Here is a 22,954-nt window from a genome sequence, read left to right as displayed (position 1 = left end):
TTGTTGCCCTTCTCTGGACATGCTCCAGCCCCTCCAAGTCCTTCCTAAATTGGGGTCCAAAAGCTGCACACAGCACTCGAGGTGCTGCCCAACCTGTGCTGAGTAAAGGGGAAGAATCACTGCCATGGTCCTGCTGGCCATACCATTCCTGATCCAGGCCAGGAGCCTTTGGCCTTCTTGGCTACCTGGGCACACTGCTGGCTCATGTCCAGTCTGCTGTCCATCAATACCCCCAGGAACCTTTCTGCCTGGTTCTGTCCAGCCACTCTGTCCCCAGCCTGAAGTCTTGCAGGGGTTGTTGTGGCCAAAGTGCAGGACCTGGCATTTGGTCTTGTTAAACTTCATCTTGTTGGATTGGGCCCTGGATCCAGTCTGTCCAGGTCCCTCTGCAGAGCCCTCCTACCCTGCAGCAGATGAAATCTCCCAGCCAACCTGGTGTCTCCACAGTTCCATGAGGCCCTGCAACGTCACAATTGTCTCTATGATTTCATGAGGCTTCCCAGTGTCGCAATGTCCCTTTGGTTCCCTGGGACTCCTTTGTGTCACAAAGTTCCTTGGATCCTTGGGCCCCACTGTGTCACAATGGCACTTTGATCCCCCAAGGCCCTGCAGTGTCACAATGGATCCTAGGTTCCACGCGGTCTCACAGTGCAGCAATGCTCTCCTTGCTCCCTCAGTGTCACAATGGCCTCTTGGTCCCAAGGGGCACCACCTTGTCAAACATGTTTCCTTTATTCCATGAGTCCCTGAGGAGCAGCACTGGTCCCTTGGTTCCATGGGGCCCTGCAGTGTCACAATGGCCCCATCATTAAACGACGTCTTGCTCTGTCACAATGCTCTGCATGATCCCACAAGGCCCTGCAGTGTCACAGTGGCCCCTTGGCTCTGTGGTGTCATGTCGTACACAGTGTCACTCTGGTCCTCTCAGTTCCACGAGGCCCTGCAGTGTCACAATGGCCCCTTGCTTCCCCAGGGCCCTGAAGAGTCACAATCATCACAGAATCACCCAGGCTGGAAAAGACCTTTGAGAGCATCAAGTCCAACCTGTGACCCAACACCACCTTGCCACCCAGACCGTGGCACTCAGTGCCATATCCGGTCTATCCTGAAACATCTCCAGGTACAGTGACTCACCCACCTCTCTGGGCAGCCCATTCCAATGCCCAATCACCCCCATCACTGACCACACCCACTGCCCAAACACCGAGGCCCACATCCCACTGAATACACCATTGACCTCAACCGACCAAACCTCACTGACCACACCTACTAATCATACCCCACTGACCTCCACAAGGACCACTGCCCACTAGTCCCAACCACTGATCACACCTACTCACCACCCCACTGACCACACCCAATGATCACCCCAGGGACTACAATGCAATGACCACTTTAGTGACCACACCCCCACTACCTCACTCACTGACCACACCCCCACTGATCACCCCCACTGCCCACAAAGACCACACCAAGTGACCATCCCTACTGACCAAACCCACCAACCACACTCACTGCTCACACCCACTGACCACACCAATGACCACATCCCCAATCACCCAACTGACAATCCTCACCCATTATTCAATTGACCACATTCACTGACCACACCCACTGACCACAGCTAGTGACCACACCGACTGACCGCACAAACCATCTCCGCTAACCGCACTCCAATAACTGCAGCCCACTGAGCACACCCACTGCCTACACACCACTGTCCACACTCTTTCCCCAAAACCAGTGACCACACCCCACTGACCACACCCACTGATTACATCCACCCTTCACCCTAACTAACCACAACCAGTGACCACACCCCTCTGACTACACCCACTATGAAGACACCAATGCCTACACCCCACTGACCACATGTAAGAGTTGGTCCGAAGATGCTCTGATCTTCCTCACAAGCATCATCAGAGACTGGGCCCTGAGACTGCACCACTTGCCCTGAACCGGAGCTCCAGCCTGGCCGAGGTGGATGCTTGCGGACCAAGGACTCTTTGAAGCTGTGCCTGGTGCTTGTCATGGGACGCTGCAGGATGTTGGTTATCGCACCCTGTCCCCGCACCTGCGTGATGGGGCTACGATCTCCACACACAATAGTCCGTAACTCTTCCCACCTTTTAGCCAGAGGCCACTCACTTTGGAAAAGGACTATAAAAAGTGACTTTCTTAAAAAGACTTTGAGATCTCTTTCTCCCCAATGGATTGAAGACACGTCTCATCTCATTTCATCTCATCGGAGGCCATGAGGATGCGTCTTGTCTGTTGGTAGCTATATCCCATCCTTTCTACCTCTCTCTCTCCATTTTACTTCATCCCTCTCTCTCTCTCTCTCACACAAAAACTTGATTGTTAGCATGCAATAAACTGCATTACTGCTTTCTGCTAAACAAACCTGAGTCCCTTGCTTTTGCCTTTGCACCCTGGGGTTGAACGAACCATCACGACTCCTGCTCGGGTTGAGGGGATTGTGACACTCCTGGGCCAAGGCTCCCTGAGCTGGCCAGGAGCCCAGACCTCCACTCCCAATGCCGGGGCTCCGCACAAAAGTGTCCATGCCAAACAGGTCAGTGAGTTTCCCTGGGAGCAGAGGCACCCATGCTGGGTGGGACTGTTGATCTGCTGGGGGGTAGAAAGTGTCTGCAGAGACACCTGGACAGGCTGGATCATGGGTTGAGGCCACCTGTATGAGGTCCAACAAGGTGAAGTGCCCCATGCTGCATGTCAGCCACAACAGCCATGGGAGGCTCCAGGCTGGGGGCAGAGTGGCTGGAAAGCCACCCAGCTGAAAAGGTCCTGAGGTGCTGGTTAGCAGTGGCTGAACATAAGCCAGCGAGTGCCCAGGTGGCCAAGAAGGCCAAGAGCATCCTGTCCTGGAATATGCTTTAGTGGTGGCCTTGGCAGTGTTAGCAGACTCAGGTTATTAGGGGGATTCTCTGGTCTTGAAACGGTTTTCCAATGAAACAGGTCTCCAGCTATAAACCTCCATTCCTTGTTTTGAAGGATGCAGTCCCAAATAGACCCACACTGGTGTATTTAAGGAATTTAGCATCTCCCTTTCCTTGAAAGTAAAGGAAACCTGGCTTTAAATGCTCTTAAAATAATTTCATTCCTTGATCTTCAGCTGTGCATTTGAATTGAGGTGCTTTTGTATAGAAAGTTTGGACCATGAGACAAATACAGGCAATTTAGCTGCAATGGCACTTTTTTTATCTGCTTTTCTGCTTCCTTTCCCCGTGGGTAGCAAATTTGGGAGTATTTGTCTTGTGCTTTGAGTTCTGGCTCACACTTGATCACAGATGTGTTGTAAAATCTTATCTATTCCTTTCCCCTCAAAAAATCTTGCTGACTGGTGGGAATTGCTAGAGACAAGGCTTTCAAACCAGTCCCCAGTATGATTATCCCAATGTCCCTGCTTAAATCCAAGTATGCTTGTATTAGAAGTAGTGAACTATTCTAACTCCCCTGCCCCCTCCCCCTTTTTTTTTAGTTGCTCTTTGGGCAAGTCATTTATGTCATTCCAAGTCTTTTTTATCAAATCTGTGGAGTGATGTTGCTGCAGTAGCAGCACCCTGAGTTCAGTGGGAACAGCTCCAGAGCACTGGGTGCCACAGCAGTGGGCACGGTGAGAGACTCGCCTCCACTGCCACGGCCATCCAGCCACGGGGAGAGCAGCTGCTGGGGCTGCCCCCATTCTGCCGACAGCAGTCTGCCACCAACATGTGGACTGTGTGGCCATGATTTTGGCAGAATATGGAAAATGCATTGTTTGAAGGTATTTTCATGTTGTCTAACATCACCTGACTGGAGCAGTTTGGTAGGCTCTGCCCTGTGGGCAGAGCCATGTCAGGGATGGGTAGCTGTCACTTGCACTGGCAGTGTCATTTTTCCAGGCAGGCTCCTGATACAGCTGCAGGAGAAGGCACCAGCTGCTGAATCAGGCCCAGGGAGCAGCAGCAGCAGCAGCACATTGAGGAGACCCTCATCTGCAAAGAGCCCCTCACCTACTTTGCTCCCCCATGGCAGCACAAGATGATTCCACTGCAGGTGAAGGGCTGCAGCAGACTGGAGACTCCTTCAGGCAGGACTTGCTGCAATCTCGTTCCTGCAGCTGTGCTGGGAGGATGTTGGCTACAGCAGGGGTGTCCATGCCCAGGAATGCTGCTTGGCTCAGGGAGGCAGAGTGTGCACAAAAGCTGCATTCAAAGCACTGATCGTGAGCCCCCTGAGTTGCTGGCAAGTGCAGCAGCTCTTCTTCATTCTGTGCAAGTGAGAGCCGAGCCTTGGAACCTGCCCCTGGGAACAGGGAAACACTCTGAGTATTGTTCTGAATTTTCAGGGGCAGTCAGAATGAGAATCATATTGAGGCTGGTGTTACAGTGTTGGGTTTGGATGTGCCTGCAGGAAAGAAAGCAGGAATAAATCCCTGCCACAATGAAGGAGAACCTTTGCATGGCCAATTTCTACCCTACAGAAACACTGATGATATTGGCCCACTAAATAGAGGGGGCAGTGAATGAAGAGTGAAAAGCTTCTTTGAGGAGGTAGGAGAGATGAGACATGAAGAAATAATTTTGCTGATGCAGGAAAAGGGATCAGACCCACTAGTCCCTTGGCTCATGCTCAGTTCTGCCACATCAAGCATGATCAGTTTTAACCACTCTGTTGGAGAGTATTTCAGAAAAACCTGCTCCGTGCTATTTCCATTAAGAAAATTTGGAATTGTCAGGAAGCACCAAGATCAGAAATATTTTGAGGCAAATCCTGTTTATGTTGTGTTTCAGTGTCTCTGCAATAAAGAAATCAGGGAATAAACACCTGAAACAATGAAGCAGAGCAAAAGTGGAATGTTTGGATGATCAGTTTGTTCTCTAAATGACACCGGCCAACTGAATTCAGGGGTCATTTACTGGGGAGGGCAAAGCTTCTTTTACTTCCAACCCCTGGTTGTGTCCCAGCATTTTATTTGTTGAGAAGAGAAATAAACAAAATCCCCAACCAACAAGCTGCAACCCAGAACTGAGTGGGAATGACAGAAATAAATGCCTTGAAAAGTAGCTTTGGAAAGCATCAACTTCCTAGACAGTGTCAAACATTCAGGACTGGCCGGGCCCAGGGCTGGCTGCCCTTGGAAGGGAAAGGGATGGAGCTGGGTGGGGGTTCTGTGGCCATGGAAACAAGAGAACCAGGGGCGAGCACGTCACAAAGGGGCAGCCCCGCGCTGGGGCTGGGAAGGTTGTGGGTGACACAGACACAGCAGCTGGAGACACAGCAGGAGACACGTCCGGCTCTGCTGTCTGTGCCCACTGCTGGTGATTGGAGTCACCCCACCTTGTTCTAGGGCTGGAGACCAGCTCCTGTTTCTGTCTATCCCAGACAGTTCCCAAATTCAACCGAGATGCTTTTGTGAGACACAAGCACGGGTTCAAACATGGATTCTATTGGAAAAGGAAAGGCCACAGAAGGAAAAGGTGAGGATAGAAAGGAGTTGAAGGCCTGACCAAAATGGAGAAAAATCCCACCAGTGTTCAGGGAACATTGGTCCATGGTGGTCAGTGCTGGCCCTGTGTCAGAGTTGGTGGCTGACAGCTACAGGTGATCCTGCAAGGACGCCCATGGCATTACAACATTCTGTTATTAGTTTGCTCTGCTTTCTCCTTTTTGACAGTAGCCAAATCACTTATACTGTCAGTGGGGTCAAGGACTGTGGCCACAGATGACCACAAATTGAACATGGTCAGGAGATGCAAGTCCTGTTTCTTTCTTTGCCATCTATGTTGGGTGTTACTACAGATAAATTTCCTATTCTTCCTCTGCTTGGTGATTGGGTCCAACACTGAGGATGATATTACGGTGCTATAAAAACACCAGCAAGGCCTGCCTGCTTGCTGAGAGCTCTTTGAGGTTTGCAGAAATAGCAGTCACAGCTGTGTGGGTCTTTAATGGATATTCACAAAAGGCCAAAATGAAGAGGAAATCTTTCCTCCCCTCTTATCATTGTAGCTTTCCACCTTTCCCTTCAGACATGACAATTCAGTAGTGTTCAGAAGAATTAAACACAGGCTAGATCCATGAAAAGTAAAAACAAAGAAATTTTCTCAAGAATTCAAAAGTCCCTCTAGAGCTTCAACCATTGGACATTATGGTATGATAAAGGAGGAAGGTCATCTAACCCACCTGTTCCCTTGTGAGCATGGCTCAGCCTCACACAGAGGTACGGTGGGAGCTGGGCCACTCTCTGGCAGGAGGAAGGGTCTTGTGCCAGCCTGGAGAGCCTGTGCCCATTGCCAGGGAACAGTGCTACCTTGCAGATGCCCCTTGCCATGAGCTGTGCTGCTCCCAGTGCCCCATGGAGCTGTAGGGCTGCTCAGCTGTGGGGCAGGGAGAGGAGCAGGGGGCTGCATGTGCAGCTGAGCCATTGCTGGAAAGCACAGGGCTTGGGCTCCCTGCTGTCCCAGGGCAGCCCAGAGGCCAGGCTGTTTCCCTGGGAACTCTGTGCAAGTGGGTCAGGGTGTGCCCCTGGCCTGCCCCAAGGGGCTGCTGGCAGGAACATGTTTCCCTGGGCAGCTATTTAGAGGTTTCCAGGAAATGTGTCCCATGCAACGTGGAGCTTTAGATGCTTTTGGTTTTCATTATTTTATGTTACATTTTGTGTCTTCACTTTGCAGGCCTGACTGGCTACCCTCTTGCCAAGAGGTTTTCCCTGGCAAATCCCTCTATGCTCCTTCCCTCCAAGCTCTTGCCTCTCATCCAGAAGAGCTCTCCTCCAACCAAGCCAAACAAGATGTGCAGCAGAGAGCAGGAGAATCGGGAAAAGGGCAATGGCTGTGATGACGATGTAAGAAATAACAGGGAGCTCAATTCTGAGGGAAGAGGACATAACATAACGAGACAAGCTAAGTCCTGTGCAGTAGATTTTCAGTTTATGCCCTGTAGGAAGAGCTCAGAGATCTTTTCCTTTGGTGTGAGCCCATGGAAGCAACTGTGCCAAGGAAGAGCTTAGATGGACACTGCACTTCAGGCTGTCTTTGCAATGGGGCTGTAGTGCAGATTTCACATCCTCATTGTGTATGAAGAGCAGGAGGGGTCTTTGAATGGTTTCTGGGTTCTGACATGAGAATGCCCCTACAAGCAGTCAGTACAGCTCAAGTTGTCCAATCTGACTAAGGAATCCTCCTACATTTAGTAGCCTATGGGTATCTGTGAACCATGTCTATGTCTTGGTGGTGTGTTCTGTCGACTCTGTCTGCTTGGGAAGGAAAAAGGTGTTTACTGGAACAGGCAGTCCTGCAAAGTCAGTTCCAGATTGTCTCAGCTTCTGAGCTGAACACCCATGGCCTTCTGCACAGTTGTCTCTGATGCTATTTCTAGACTTCATCAGCTTCTGGGCAGCTGTGTGCTCTGGCATGGCTTTGTCCAGAGGGAAAGGATGGGAGGTGGCCATGGGGAGAGCAGCCCAGAGACCAGCCACACGATTGCCTTTGCAGCAGGGCCAACACCTGCAGTTGTTTTGGGTTTGCCGTGGTGTGCACGAGGAGGCAGGTGAACAACAGCTTTGGTAAAGAGAATGTCCAATCAAAGGCTCGTGTACTTGATGTCAGCCTTGATGAGAAAGGGCCCAATGTATCCCTGACAGGATCTGATCCTTTCACTGGAGTTGAAACAAGTCCTGATTTGTCATTTTAGCTGTGCCAGAAATCATGGGATACTAAGCAAGAATGTGCATCTGCCCGCACTGCCTCCACTCTCCTTCCTGGCCATGGCTTGGGGGCCCTGGAGAAACCTGGGCTGGCAGAGACCTTCCAGAGAGCAGCAGGGGCTCTGCTGAACTTCCTGGATGCCAGTGAGCCTGAGATGATGGAAGTGTGGGAGCTGGAGAGCAGTGAGCTTCCCGAGAGCTCAGCAGCTTCTGGGCTGAAAGGCTGCTGGGGAACTGAAAGAGGGAAGGGCAGCAGCAGAAGGAATGAGGGGCTTGAGAAAAGCAGGTTTTGACATCCTGTAGAATGGCTTTGTGAGGATGTGGCTGGAGATTTGCAGTTGCTGTGAGGTGCCTAAGGGGCAGGGATGGAACAGTGATCTAAACCCATTCCCATACCATTCAAAAGGCCAGTGGAGGCAGTGGCACCCCTGAACATACTGATGCCAAACATGTGCATTCCAGATGTGGAGGTTCTTTCTGACCCCCAGGTGCTCTACAGGCACCTCACTCCCGGAGCTCTATAGGCTCCTGCTCGGAGCTCTTAGCTCTTACTTCTCAGGTAATCTTCTAAATAAGCAAAGCAGCTAATAGTTAAAAAGGTTATTTATTACAAAGCACATCTTATTACAAAGCACATCAGTCTCAAAAGGCAATACCAAAAGCAATGTCAAGCAATGGCAAAAGCAGTAGCAATAAGCAAATTGCTAGAAGTCAGAATGGCTAAAAGCAACACCTCTCCCAATACATACTGTTATATAGCATTTTTCCAACAAGCTAAGATGCAAAGTCAGGCCACTACTCTTTAACCTATTAGAATTCTAGTTTCTTAGCTCACCAGGTTATGTATAACACTACACATAGAATCTATCTAAGAAATGCAAGCAATATTCTCGCTATAACTCTATTATGTCTAAGTTCTGTCTACAACTGTGGGCTTACAGTCTCTACTGAAGATATCAGTGTTTTTGCAACCTTCAGCAGAACACAAGCTACTGCTGTGGAATCCAGACCTTTTACTCACTAAAGACATCAGAACCCACTCTAAGATTTATTAAATCCCTGCACTCTAACTTCTCTCTGAAGAATTCAGATAGACCCCTAACTCACTGACTCCAACACATGGCCTTCCAGCATTTGCCAATCAGACTCATCCTCCCAGGAAACAGTGGCCTTCCCTATTTTGCCTGACCTGACAGTGAAAGCAGCAGAACCTTGCACTGGCACACGACTACTTTTGGGTCTCAAAGACAACTTAACTGTCTTTGCTACTTGCAGTAGCTCATAGCTGGGCAGATGACAAGCAATCTGTCCTGTAAAATCTTGCAGTGCACTTTGCAAGGAACACTATTAACAAAGCCTCCTTCAAAGAACTCCTGCTCCACAGGAAATACAATCCTTGTGGGGTCCACTGCTATCAAGTGCACGCATCGTAGACAACATTTGATTATCAGTCAGGCAAACAATTCCAACACCATCCTTGCTGTCTTTTGCAGCTGATGCAGCATAACAACCCACTCCAGAACGTGCAAGGGATCAGACCATGTGTCATTCCGCTGGCCAATGATACCTGTAGGATGTAAATCCAGATTGGTGATAAACACAGTGATATCAATGGAAGGATCTACTTGGTATACCTGATGAGTAGAAAGACCTTGCTGCAGCCTGCTGCAGTGTGTCGGGCTACAATGACAACCCTGTGGCAAAACTTTCCATTGATATCTCTACCCTGGCTCAGAATTGTTCACTGCAGGCACCGCAAAAACAAATTTTGGCCTATCTTCAGGACACCAGGGTATTGTGAAAAAGCAGTCCTTCAAGTCAATGGCCAAAATGCCCCATCCAGCAGGGAGCATGGTGGGCAAAGGCATACCAGGCTACAATGCCCCCATGCTCTCCATCACTGCATTTGAACCAATTGACAAAGGGCTATCAACTTAATTTTTGGTATGGACCACTATTTCTGCCAAACAGGGGTATCAGTCAACCACTGTAAAGGCATCATAGGGTAATTCCTGCCCTTCACCTCAATAACCCCGATCAGGAATTTGCCTCAATTCGCTCTCCCCAGGCTGCCAAACCTCCGAGTTGAATTTGAGGTGGGGTGGTGCCTGGTATCATCAGAGTGCACAACATCTGTGTGTGCTGGTCGGAGATATTCATTGTGATGCATGAAAGGCAAGGAAAATACCTTTCAGTCAATTTAGTCAAAAGGATATGTTTATTTCAGTGCTGGGCTAACATGAGCAATGTCTCCAAAAGGTGTGTGCGCCCTCGGCAGTTTTTGGTCCTCCATTTTTTCACAAAAATCATGCATATTCAAAAACACCTATACACATTTATTGCCCGTCACCACCCTTTCCCCATTTAGTATTAAAATTAGCTGCATACTCATTGCAGCTGCGTAGTATCCCCTTGTTTTTGGGGCAGTGGTCTTCAATTTGAGTTGGAGGGTTGTAAGAGATGAAGTAAGGATGGTCTACCTCGCTCTAAACTCTTTACCTCTGTGTCATTACCATGACTACCTGACTTGTTAATCCCTTTATTCATTTATTGCCTTCAGTGTCAAAATATTTAATTGATGGGGTTTTTTTGGCCAACTCTAAGCATTTTCTAATGTATATCAGTTTCACTTATTGTTTCCATATGTATATTTTGCTGGTTCTGCATATTATATGACCAGACTTTGTCAACTTCTAATCCCCCTGCTAGGATATATATGTTTAAGGGTTACATTCCTAACCTCTAGCTCCTAAGTTTTTCAAGATATCTACCCCATAACTCATTCCCTAAACATGCAATTCTCAAAACTATAAAATAATAGTACGAATATTATGGCTCATTTCCCCCTTTTCTATAAAATTAGTAAGTTCTTTTGCTAGTACCTAAGTCCTTTATCCTCATACTGGAGGCACGGTGTCTCTTAAAGCCGCACTGAATGCTCTCGTTAATGAAGTTAGAATTGCTACTTGTTGCAATATCCTCCAATTCCAAATGAACATTTTAATAGACATAATCATACTAACACCAACTAAAATTAATAGTACAATAATTGGATGAACCAATGTGTTGAGTATTCCAGTTCCTTAAGGTGACCATCCAAAGAGCGTATCCCACCAATGGTAAGAGGTGTCTACTTCCAATCTTTTGAAAGCTTTTCTTATGGTTTCTGTGTCATAGTGTAGTGTGATCAGACTCTTTCTCCCTTTGTTCTTGATTTATTTGATAATCTCCTTTAAGTCCTCATGCTTCCATAGCTGCTTGACTAAAGTCAAATTCATCCTGATAGGTACAGGCGATATTTCCTGTACTGAAGTCAGACTTGCTTTTATATATTGGTGTAATATCACAGGTGCTTGATAAGAAAAGTCACAACCTTCAATTCTAACAAAGTTGCAAATACACAGATTGGACTGGGTTTCATTTATAGCTAATACATCTACCCATATTGTGGAGCATGGTGTTCTGAGACAAACAAAGTGCTGGCCTCTGTGCACAAGTAAGATTGTCCGGTTGGCCAAGTGAACTTCAAAGTGGCAAAGGCTTTTCTCTGTATCCAGACAGGCATCTTGGTCATTATTTATGTTTTCTTCACATATAAACCCCAATTGTTTCCTCAATGTACAATACTCTATATTAACAGTCTGCCATTTCCCTTCGGCCTTCTGTGCCCATTTCCTGTGCTTGGAAGGGAATAGGATGGCTCCTTCATGGTTCAATCCTAAGATAATTATTGGATGTGTCAGATTCACTGATGCATAATGTATAGTTAGAACAAAGGCACTTACCATACTTGTTACAGGATCATAAGTGAAATTAACTAGGACCCACCATGACTGGAGCTCTTCTCCTAAATCAGAAGCATTATCCCAAACTATTCTGCGAATCTCCGTAGAGAATGTGCCTTTACCATCTTCCCTGATAATCGAGGCAGCTGTGGATCGCATCCATAATTGTGCTTGCACACATCCAAGGGCTAAGGACATGTTTCCATTAGCCGCTCCCATTGCATTCACTATTAGTCCGTGGTCTTCTTCTTCTATACTTTCCCAATCTGGTAATATTTTGAAAAATTTCCACTCTCTAGTACCTAAGGCTCGTAGAGAAGATTGTAGAGGTTTTTGTATTTAACTGTGTCGCTACCAGTTACAGCCAATTTATTCATTAACACTTCTGAGTCTATAGTGTTCAAGATTCCCAATCCTGTCCCTAGTATCCCAGTAAGATCTCTTTTCTCTCTGAGCATATCAGGAGCATGTTTCTGTAACCAAGTGGTCCGATCCATAAAAGAAGTGGTAAGGATTGGGGTATACATTCTTATTGTACAACAGAAGAATTTACTTGTATTTCCATTTCTACTTGCATCAGAGACTACTCTGGAATCAGTAATCATCTTTGGGTCCCTACTCTCTAAATAGCACAAGGTCCAATTTTGGTAATTATTGGCTGAATCCTTCTCCTTGACGCAGTTTGGGTTCGAGTGACTGTGGTTTCTTCTGGTCTCTGGGTCAGTGGATTTTCTGCAGTCTCATCTATTTGGGGTTCAACACAATCCTGAGTAATATTGTAATCTAATCTACACCCCTTAACTGCACACCTTCAATTTTAAGTCTAAACTCAGGACAGGTAGACAAACAGGTCTCACAACATCCAGAATCAATTGAAAGTCATTCATAGTGTTCTGGTGATACTTATTAAATCCAACCTGAACAAACGCTTATTCACAACCCCAAACCTTTCTCCCTTCCCTGGCAGTTGCGTTGGTAACCTTCATCATTTGGGATAACATCCTACGGGAGTAAGCGCCATAAGCTTTTCCAAAAAAATCTCCCAGTTGTACTATATATATGTGGTGTTGCATTGACTTTGGTCATAGTTATGGCCATAATCATGAGAAATACAGTTCTCCAGGCTAACATTTCTGTCCAAAATCTATTCATCCTTCTCAAGTAAATTTCAAATTCAGTTCATTATCACCCAGTGTTGCTTTCCAAGGAGCTTCTGGAGCCTTCTTTACTTGCATATGATGAATCCAAGCCTTCTGTTCCTTAATCTTGATTGCAGTATTAGTGGTGAGAAGCACCTGTAACACCCCTTCCCACTGAGGCTCCAGAGTCTTTTCTGTAAAAGACTTAACATACACATAATCTCCAGGTTGTGTGTCATGTACTGGGCCATCTAGTTCTCTGCTCCGAGCTCCAGCCACATGCTTCTCAATTTCTCTGAGTTGTTTGTTCAGGGCCACCATATATCTGTGTAGGGTTTCTTCCCCTACTTGGGCCAGTGTTCCCTGTTGTACCCCCTATGGCCTTCCATAGAGAATCTCAAAAGGACTCAGTTTCTCTTTTGCCCTCAGTTTAGTCCGAATCCACGAAAATGCTAATGGAAGAGCCTGGGGCCAAGGTAATTGAGCTTCTTGTCCTAATCTTGCAATTTGTTGTTTAATCAAATGATTCACTTTTTCTACCTGCCCGCTTGACTGAGGGTGATAGGGGGTGTGAAGTTCCCAATCTATACCAGACAGGTGGCTAATTCGCTTTGAAATGAAATTAAATGTGGCCCTCTGTCTGAGGATAGTGTGGCTGAAACTCGAAATCGTGCTATTATTTCTTGTAACAGTACTCTGGTGACTTCTCATGCTTTGGCAGTTCTGGTAGGAAAGGCTTCTGGCCACCCTGAAAAAGTGTCTATTAACACCAATAAGTATTGGTACACCCCTTTCCTTGGAAGTGAGCTTTCCCATCCCTGTCCTTTGGGATTTTCAAATTCAGACCACATCAAGCCTTGAACCAATTGGTCTGGGGCTGTTTCTTACAGATTGGGCTGCTGAATTGCTGATGTCTCTTCCAACTCAGCTCAATGATGATCTTGGGACAATGCTGATCCCTGTTTAGATAAAAGCATGTATTTTTGGGACAGGAGACCTCCAGGACTGTACACAACCTGCAGCTTTTGGGGTGATTAGCTCCATCATTTGAGTACTTTTAAGAAATGTCAAAGTTTTCCTAGTGCAAGAGAGCAGGAATTACCTGTGATTGTACAGTGCCAGAAGAAGAAATATTGATCTTTCCCTCTGTTTGTGTCACCAATATTCAGGTTTTTCATGTCCTTCTTCATTCATGAGTTTCCACCTCTCCTATTTAAATGGCCATGTCTATGGACATCTCTTAACTAGACTAGCTGGATCTATGGCCTTCCCATTGCTCCCAGATTTCCTCCTCTACCTCCACTCTGGGCATTCCAATGCCTCTCAATTGAGTATCTTCCCACTTTGAGCTTCAGGGAGTTGCCCAGTCTTTCAAAACTTTAAATAACTCATTAGTCAACATCTTAATTGCACTTATGTCTTTTACAATTACCTTTGTCTATATCTAAAAATATTGCTGTATGGATATACCTTGTGGATAAGTGGGCACATCAGATGCTGCTAGGTCATCTCATATGGCTGAGAGAAGAGTTTTGATGCTTTTAAAATTATATGATATTTACAATTTTTTATGTTGGCCATGAAAAGAAACTTTTCTGTGCCTCTGAGTCTCACCAGTTCCTGACTCCCAAAGAACCAAAACTAAAACATTGCTGAGGTCCCTTCCAGACTCAGCTCCCTGATGATACCAGGATGGTGCTACTCCCAATTTTGGAATGGGCTGGAGCAGATGTTTATAGGACAGGAGCCCTGGGGCTGTAGGGGACCTGACACTTGCAAAGGGCATGAGCATAACTCATTAACTGGGTCACTTGAGTACTTTAAGAAATGTCAAAGATTTCCCACCAGGAGAGAACAGAAACTTCCTGGAAGTGTACTGAGGCAGGAGAAGAAACTTTGCCCTTCACCTCTACCATGTGTTACCATTATACTCTTCCCCTCTGTGTTACCATTATACTGTCTATTGTTTCATGTCCCTCTTCATTTGGGTGTTTCCACCTCTCCTGTTTAAATGACCATGTCTAAGGACATCTCTTCACTAGACCAGCTGGTTCTATGGCCTTCCCATTCTTCCCAGATTTCCTCTTCCAGTTCTTCTCTAATCATTCCACATCAGTCAACATCTTAATTATGTTCATATCTAACACAGAATCACCCTTTCTAATGTCTTTGTTTAAAACTATTCCTGTAATGAAATACCTTGTGCATGGCTATGCTCACGTTTCTGGCAGTAGCTCTGTTTCTGGCCACCTGCACCCCAAATTGCTTTTTCTCCTAAGTTCTTAAGAATAGAAAATTAGGTATATTATAAAAGAAATTATTTACTGAATGGCCTTAATCTTAACAAACAAGAGACCTTATATGGACTTCTTACTGCACAGGATAAATAAAAGAAGTACAGATACATAAAACACAGTGCACAATGAAGATTCCTATATTACAGCCAGTGAAGAAATAGCAGAGATCAGGAGTCAATGTCACTTGCCATCAAAATGATGAGGGAGTACACATTGAGCCCTTTCACTCAACTTCCAGAAAAGTAACCACAAAAATGCATCCAGACTTGGGGGATAAGCCCTACCTGTTTGCAGAGACTATGCAGAAGATTTCTGCTTTGTGAGAGTTTTGTGCAACATTTATAGTTTGTAAAATGAATGTGTGTCACTCAGGAATTCAAGGCTTATCTCCCTTCAGTCTGCTCTCGAGGCAAGATGTTCATGGTCAGCTGGGAATTCCACCTGCCTGGCACCAGAGAGAACCCAGAACAGGACAGATGTCCAGCCTGGGTTATCTCAGCAATTGCTGAGAGGGGGAAGATGCCCTGAGTTATGGCCCCAGCTGATGGACAGAACAGATGAGCTCTGCTGTGCCACAGGGGAAGTCCTGCTGCAGGAACCTCATGGAACCAAGGGTGCGTTGCGGCATTGTGATGCCTCATGGAACCAAGGAGACCATGGTGACACCAATGAACCTTATGGAACCAAGGGTCCATTGTGACAGTTTGGAACTACAGAGACCATTGTTGAGTACAGAACCTCATGAACCAGAAGTCCATTGTGACAGATCAAGGTCTCACAGAACCACAAAGAGCATTGTGACACCATGGGGCCCCATGGACCCAAATCTCCAATGTGACAGTTCAGAACCTCATGGAACCAAGGGGCCTTTGTACACTGCAAGGCCTCAGGGAATCAAGGAGTGCAAAGGTCACAAACATTCCCTGCAGGATTCTGCCTTGGGGAAGGAGAACCTCCTTGGTGGCACCTTGGGCTGGCACATGCCTGAGGAGTGTGTCTGTTTTCAGTGGCAAAAGTTTGGAGTTTTAGATTGCTTAAAAAAAACCAAAAAACAAAAAAAGCTCCCACTTTACCTGAGTGCCACCAGTTCTCAAAGACTCAGTGGGGAAAGGAAAAAGTAAATAACTTTAAAAGACTGAAGCAGCTAGAGGTTTGTAGCCATTGGCCATTGAGCCCCTGTTATGGGTTGATGTTTAGACTGGCTCCTCTCCTTGCTTCCCTCATGCAGCTGCCGGCCCCTCCCCCGGGCTGTTTTATTTAGGCTGGTGTTTTCCATCTGGCTGCTGCTGTGCCTCAGCTCTTGGGTTGTCTTGCTCTCTGCCGTTTTGCTCAGCTGCACCCCCCGCCCCCCCCCCGGCTGCTTTGGCCGCTTTTCCCCTTTCCCCCAACCGGTTTTGGCTGCGCCCGTGTTTTGGCTTGTCTTGGGTTCGCTTTGGCTTGTCTTGGGCTCGCTTTTGCTTGTCTTGGGCTTGCTTTGGCCTGCTCCCAGCTGCCCCTCCCCCTCTCTCCCTTCTCCCCATTCCAGGGATTTGCATCGACTCCGGAGGACGAGGATCTGGACTTCGGGAACCACTGCTGGAGGTCGACTCAGAAGGCTCTGCTGCCCTCCCCGGCGAGGACCGGCCGGGTTCATCTCATCTGAGTTTGGGCTGGGAAGTGTTCCTTTTGTATTTTTGTTAATAAAAAAGTTGTTTCTATTTTCAAAAAAAAAAAAAAAAAGAGGGGGGCTCTTTGGAGCTCTTTTTTCCCCAAATTTGTCCTAAACTTGGACATACTTTTTTGGTGCCCCGTGTGAGGAAAAGAACTCACGACCTTCAGATTATCAGCACCAGAAAAAGTGAAAAAACTTTTATCTAATAATGTGTTGTTTTCAGCTGTTGGTATGCCTACGTCTCTTAAATCCATAATGTCTTTTATTGTGGGAGCCTGTTTGTATGTGTGCTCGTTAGGTTTCTTTGAAGTTTTAATACCTTTGTGGTCATTGGGTTTGTTTATTCATCCGGAGATAGCTCCGGTGTTGTCTTTAATACGTAGTTTTTGTATGAAAGGGATATTAACAAAAATACTCATCGGGCTAGGCTTGGTGGCAATGGCATACAGGAGATTTATGAGAATGTTGGAATCTGCTTCAGGAATGTATAAATCATGGTTTGTGTTATTTATTAGAGGAGAAGCAGGCAAAGAAGATTTCCTGCCTTTATTTCCTTTCCTCTCCTTGAATCGGTTACATCTTTATTAGAAAACATCCAGATCTCCCTGAATATTAAGGAAATCATCTTTATGGCAATTAATTTAGTAAGTCTTTGTTGCACCATTTGCAGTTTATATAGAATAAAGGCTGAGATTTCTAAAGAGGCTGGGAAGACTCCTGATTTAGGAGTCAAGCTCAGCAGGAGGAACCTTGAGTGGAATGGCAAATGGGAGAAAATGGGCCAGATTTAAAAGGAATTTTCTGACCCCATAATCTGGGAATTCCCAACTGAAAAGATTCAGGATCCAATTGAGGTTGCAAGATACTTAAAGGGGAAGTGCCAGGATGGTTCTAAAGAGAAAAGGATTATTACAGTGAGCTGGGCCCTGGCACATGCATATCGCACCCTGCTAGACACTATAGAGCAGAAGACAGAGGAAAGGGAACAGGGAGATAAATTGTCTCCTATCCCAGTTATGCAGGTTGCTGCCAACCCCCTAGGCTGAAACTCAGCAACTAAGCTGGATAATAAGCCCCAACCAATGGCTGTGGCTACCAGTACAAGAAGTGGGAAACGCACCAAGAAGACCGATCGGCTGGTGGATGATGATCATGATGCTGGAGAGGGACCCTCGACACCTCCTGATGTAAAATTAGGAGTCAAAACAACTGGTGGGAGAGCAGAAACCAATAATGAGTCCTTTTCCCTAAAGGATCTTCGTGGATTAAGAAAAGATTACACCCGGCAACCTGATGAATCTATAATCAGCTGGCTAGTTCGTCTCTGGGATGCAGCAGGTGAGGCCACAGTTTTGGATGGCACGGAAGCGAGACATTTGGGGTCTCTGTCCCACGATCCTGTTATCGACCAAGGCGTGATGAGGGGGGCTAACCATCAAAGTCTCTGGGCACGGGTCCTGGATAGCGTGGCACAAAGATATCTGTGTGCAGATGACATGTATGTGCAGCAGACCCGATGGAAAACCATAGAGCAGGGGGTCCAACACCTCAGGGAAATGGCAGTAGCAGAAATTATTTTTTCGGATGACATAACAACTGGAAATCCAGACCTGGTACCATGCACACCGGTGATTTGGAGGAAACTCGTGCGGCTTGGGCCACCTGAATATGCATCTGCCCTAGCGATAAAAGAGAGATGAGGTGTATGAGACAGTACTCGATATAGCAAAGGAGCTTCATGCATATGCGGATGCAGTACATGGCCCGACTCATGCTAGAATTGCAGCTGTGGAAACACGCTTGCAAGACTTAGAAGATAAGATACAAGAGAATCATTGGAAACTTGAGGAGAAGATTAAGGAGGACCTCCTCCAAATCTCAGCTGTACTGATGAGAAACCCTGATAACCAATGCAGACGTTCCCCCAGTTGGGAGAGGAGGTATACTCCCCGAGCTGAGTTGTGGTTTGTCTTGCGGGATTCTGGAGAGAACATGAGAAGATGGGATGGGAAGCCTACGGCTGCTCTGGCAAAATGAGTGTGGGATTTGAAGGAAGAAAAAATTGAAAGAAGAAGTTCCACCAAAAGGAGAGCCGCTCCTGTTTCTCGCAGACAAAGTGCCGAACGTGATACTGATAATGACATGTCTGACCCTCTTGAGGGAACTTCTAAGATGTATGCCTCAGAAAAGAAGGAGCAACAGGCTTAGAGGGGCCCTGCCTCTAGCCAGGGTGAGGCAAGGGAGAACCGTGTTTTTTGGACTGTGTGGATTCGATGGCCTGGCACTTCAAAACCATGGAAATATAAAGCTTTAGTGGACACAGGTGCACAGTGTACGATACTTCCATCAAGACACGTGGGAACAGAATCTGTTTCAATTGCTGGTGTGACAGGTGGATTGCAGGACTTCACCCTGGTGGAAGCGGAAGTGAGTTTAACTGGAAAGGATTGAAAGAAACATTTTATTGCGACTGGTCCAGAGGCCCCATGTATTTTGGGCATAGATAACTTTTGGAGCGGATATTTTAAGGACCCAAAAGGACTAAGATGGGCATTTGGAATCGCAACTGTGATGGCAGAACGCATCCGACAATTGAACACCTTGCCTGGACTATCTGAGAATCCAATTACTGCAGGGAGAAGAACAACGAGTACCAATTGCCACTTCAATAGTGCACCGCCGGCAGTACAGAACAATGCAAGATGCTGTGATTCCTATTCATAAGATGATCCGAGAGCTGGAGAGCCAAGGGGTGGTCAGTAAAACCCACTCACCCTTCAACAGCCCCATTTGGCCTGTGCAGAAATCTGATGGGGAATGGAGACTGACTGTGGACTATTGGGCATTGAATGAAGTGACTCCACCACTGAGCGCTGCTGTACCGGACATGCTGGAACTCCAGTACGAGCTGGAGTCCAAGGCATGCCACCATTGACATAGCAAATGCATTCTTCTCCATTCCTTTGGCAGCAGAGTGCAGGCCTCAGTTTGCTTTCACCTGGAGAGGCGTGCAGTACACCTGGAACCTACTACCCCAGGGCTGGAAGCACAGTCCTACCATCTGTCATGGACTGATCCAGGCTGCAATGGAAAAGGGTGAAGCTCCAGAACATCTTCAATATATTGATGATATCATTGTATTGGGAAACACAGCAGCGGAAGTGTTTGAGAAAGGAGAAAAAATTATACAAATTCTCCTGGAAGCCGGCTTCGTGTTTAAGAAGAGTAAAGTTAAGGGACCTGCTCGGGAGATCCAGTTCCTGGGAGTGAAGTGGCAAGGTGGACGGGGCCAGATTCCTACTAATGTTATTAACAAGATTACAGCTATGTCTCCACCTACTAACAAGAAGGAGACACAAGCTTTCCTAGGTGCTACCGGCTTTTGGAGAATGCACATCCTTGAATACAGTCAGATTGTGAGCCCTCTCTACCAGGTCACTCACAAGAAGAATGATTTCCATTGGGACCCTGAACAGCAGCAAGCCTTTGCCCAGATTAAACAGGAGATCGCCCATGCAGTAGCCCTTGGCCCAGTCAGGAGGGGACCAGATGTGAAGAATGTACTTTACTCAGCAGCTGGAAGCCATGGTTTGTCTTGGAGCCTGTGGCAGAAGGTGCTGGACGAGACCCGAGGCCGACCCCTGGGATTTTGGAGCAGAAGTTACAGAGGGTCCGAAGGTAATTACACTCCCACAGAGAAGGAAATCCTGGCTGCCTATGAGGGAGTCCAAGCTGCCTCAAAAGTGATTGGTACGGAAGCACAGCTTCTCCTGGCACCATGACTGCCAGTGCTGTGGTGGATGTTCAGCGGAAAGGTTCCCTCCACCCATCATGCCACCCGTGCCACGTGGAGCAAGTGGATTGCCCTTATCACTCAGTGCGCCCGGATTGGAAAACTAAATCACCCTGGGATTTTGGAAATAATTACAAACTGGCCAGAAGGTGAAAGTTTTGGTGTTGCAGATGAGGACAAGAACCAGTGACATGGGCTGAAGAAGGTCCACCATATAACCAGTTGCCAGCAGAGGAAGCATGCTATGCTTTATTCACTGATGGTTCTTGTCACGTCGTAGGGACAAATCGGAAATGGAAAGCAGCTGTATGGAGCCCTACATGACGGGTTGCAGAGGCTACTGAAAAAGAAGGAGGATCTAGTCAATTTGCTGAACTTAAAGCTGTCCAACTGGCCTTAAATATCGCCGAAAGAGAAAGGTGGCCAAAGCTCTATTTGTATACTGATTCCTGGATGGTAGCCAATGCTCTGTGGAGGTGGCTGAAGAAATAGAAAGAGGCGAACTGGCAGCGTAGAGGAAGACCAATTTGGGCGGCTGATGAGTGGAAAGACATTGCCAATCGGGTAAAAAAACTACTTGTTAAGGTTCGCTATGTAGATGCCCATGTCCCCAGAGACAGAGCTAATGAAGAACAGCAAAACAACAAGCAAGTAGATCAGGCTGCAAAGATAGGGGGGTTGGAAATAGATTTGGATTGGGAACATAAGGGAGAGTTGTTCCTGGCTCGATGGGCCCATGATGCCTCAGGCCATCAGGGTAGGGATGCCACCTATAAGTGGGCACGAGACCGAGGGGTGGATCTTACCATGGACAGCATCTCTCAGGTTATTCATGACTGTAACACTTGCACTGCCATCAAACAGGCCAAGTGGGTAAAACCCCTCTGGTATGGTGGACGGTGGTCCAAATACAAGTATGGGGAGGCCTGGCAGATTGACTATATCACACTGCCTCAGACCCGCCAGGGAAAACGTTATGTCCTGACCATGGTGGAAGCCACCACTGGATGGTTGGAGACTTACCCTGTGTCCCATGCTACTGCCCGCAACACCATCCTGGGCCTGGAAAAGCAGGTCCTTTGGAGGCATGGTACCCCTGAGGGGATCGAGTCAGACAATGGGACTCATTTTAAAAATAACCTTGTCAATACCTGGGCTAGGGAACATGGTATTGAGTGGGTGTACCATATCCCTTACCATGCACCAGCTGCAGGTAAAGTGGAGAGGTACAATGGATTGTTGAAGACCACCTTAAAGGCATTGGGTGAGGGATCTCTCAAGAACTGAAAGCAGCACCTGGCAAAAGCCACTTGGTTAGTCAACACTCGAGGTTCCACCACCCGAGCAGGTCCCGCCAAGTCTGAGGGCCTTAATGTAATAGATGGAGACAAAGTCCCAGTGGCCCATGTCAGAGGGTTGCTAGGGAAGACAGTATGGATTCATCCTGCCTCGAGTACAGGCAAACCCATTCGTGGGATTGCCTTTGCTCAAGGTCCAGGATGTACTTGGTGGTTATGCAGAAGGATGGAACAACCTGCTGTGTACCTCAGGAAGATCTGATTATAGGATAAATTATACACAAATATTATTGTTGAGTGTCACCACCATTGTATGTTAGATTTTATGAATAGAAGGAAATGTGTAAGTGACAAAGGCCTGAGCAAGTGAGAAGGAGGAGATGTGTAAGTATTGAAGTTTTGAGCAAGTCAGAGGAAGTTTTCATATTGTGCTTAGTGAGTGTGTATCCCAATCGTGTGTCAATGATCACAATATGGGATAAGGGGTGGAATGTTATGGGTTATGTTTTGACTAGCTCCTCTCCCTACCCCCCACCATGGAGCTGCCCGCCCCTCCCCCAGGCTGTTTTATCTAGGCAGGTATTTTCTGCTTTTGCTGCTTTAGCTTTTAGCTGCTGCTTTAGCTGCTGCTCGCTGCTTCTGCTGCTGCTTCTGCTGCTGCTGCCCCCCTCCGCCCCGCCACCACTGCCTTAGCTGCTTTCCCCCCGGCTGCCTAAGCTGCCCCTCTCCCTCTCCCTCCTCCTCCTCATCCCCAAGATTTGCACCGGCTCCAGAGGACACAGATCTGAACTTCGGAGACCACCTCTGGAAGTCTGCCAAAGAAGCTCTGCTGCCCTTCCCGGCGAAGAGCAGCCGAGTTCATCTCACCTGGGTCTGTGCTGGGAAGTGTTTCTTTTGTATTTTTGTTAATAAAAAGTTTTTTCCACTTTCCCCTGAAGAAAATTCTTTCTGAGCTCGGTGAAGGAAGGAATTTTAAGGGGGGGAGGGGGTCCTTTGGAGGTCTTTTTCCCCAAATTTGTCCTAAACTTGGACAGTGTGCCAAGGAGGTTTCTCTTTCCAAGGCAGAGCCATGCAAGATCTGTTTTAGGCCTTTGGACTCCTTGGTTCCACAAGGCCCTGTTGTGTCACCATGGACTCTGGGTGCTGTGAGGCTCTGTAGTGTCACAATGGATGTTTGATTCCATTGAGCCCCACAGTATCACAGTGCTCTTCTTTTTCCTGTGGCAACCAGCAGCAAACCCCACTGGCAGAGCCACATGCCTGGGAAGAAGAAGAATGGGGGA

Source organism: Erithacus rubecula (genome assembly GCF_903797595.1).
Source record: "Erithacus rubecula genome assembly, contig: scaffold_384_arrow_ctg1, whole genome shotgun sequence".
Lineage (NCBI taxonomy): Eukaryota > Metazoa > Chordata > Aves > Passeriformes > Muscicapidae > Erithacus > Erithacus rubecula.
Note: the sequence above shows the minus strand (reverse complement) of the source record.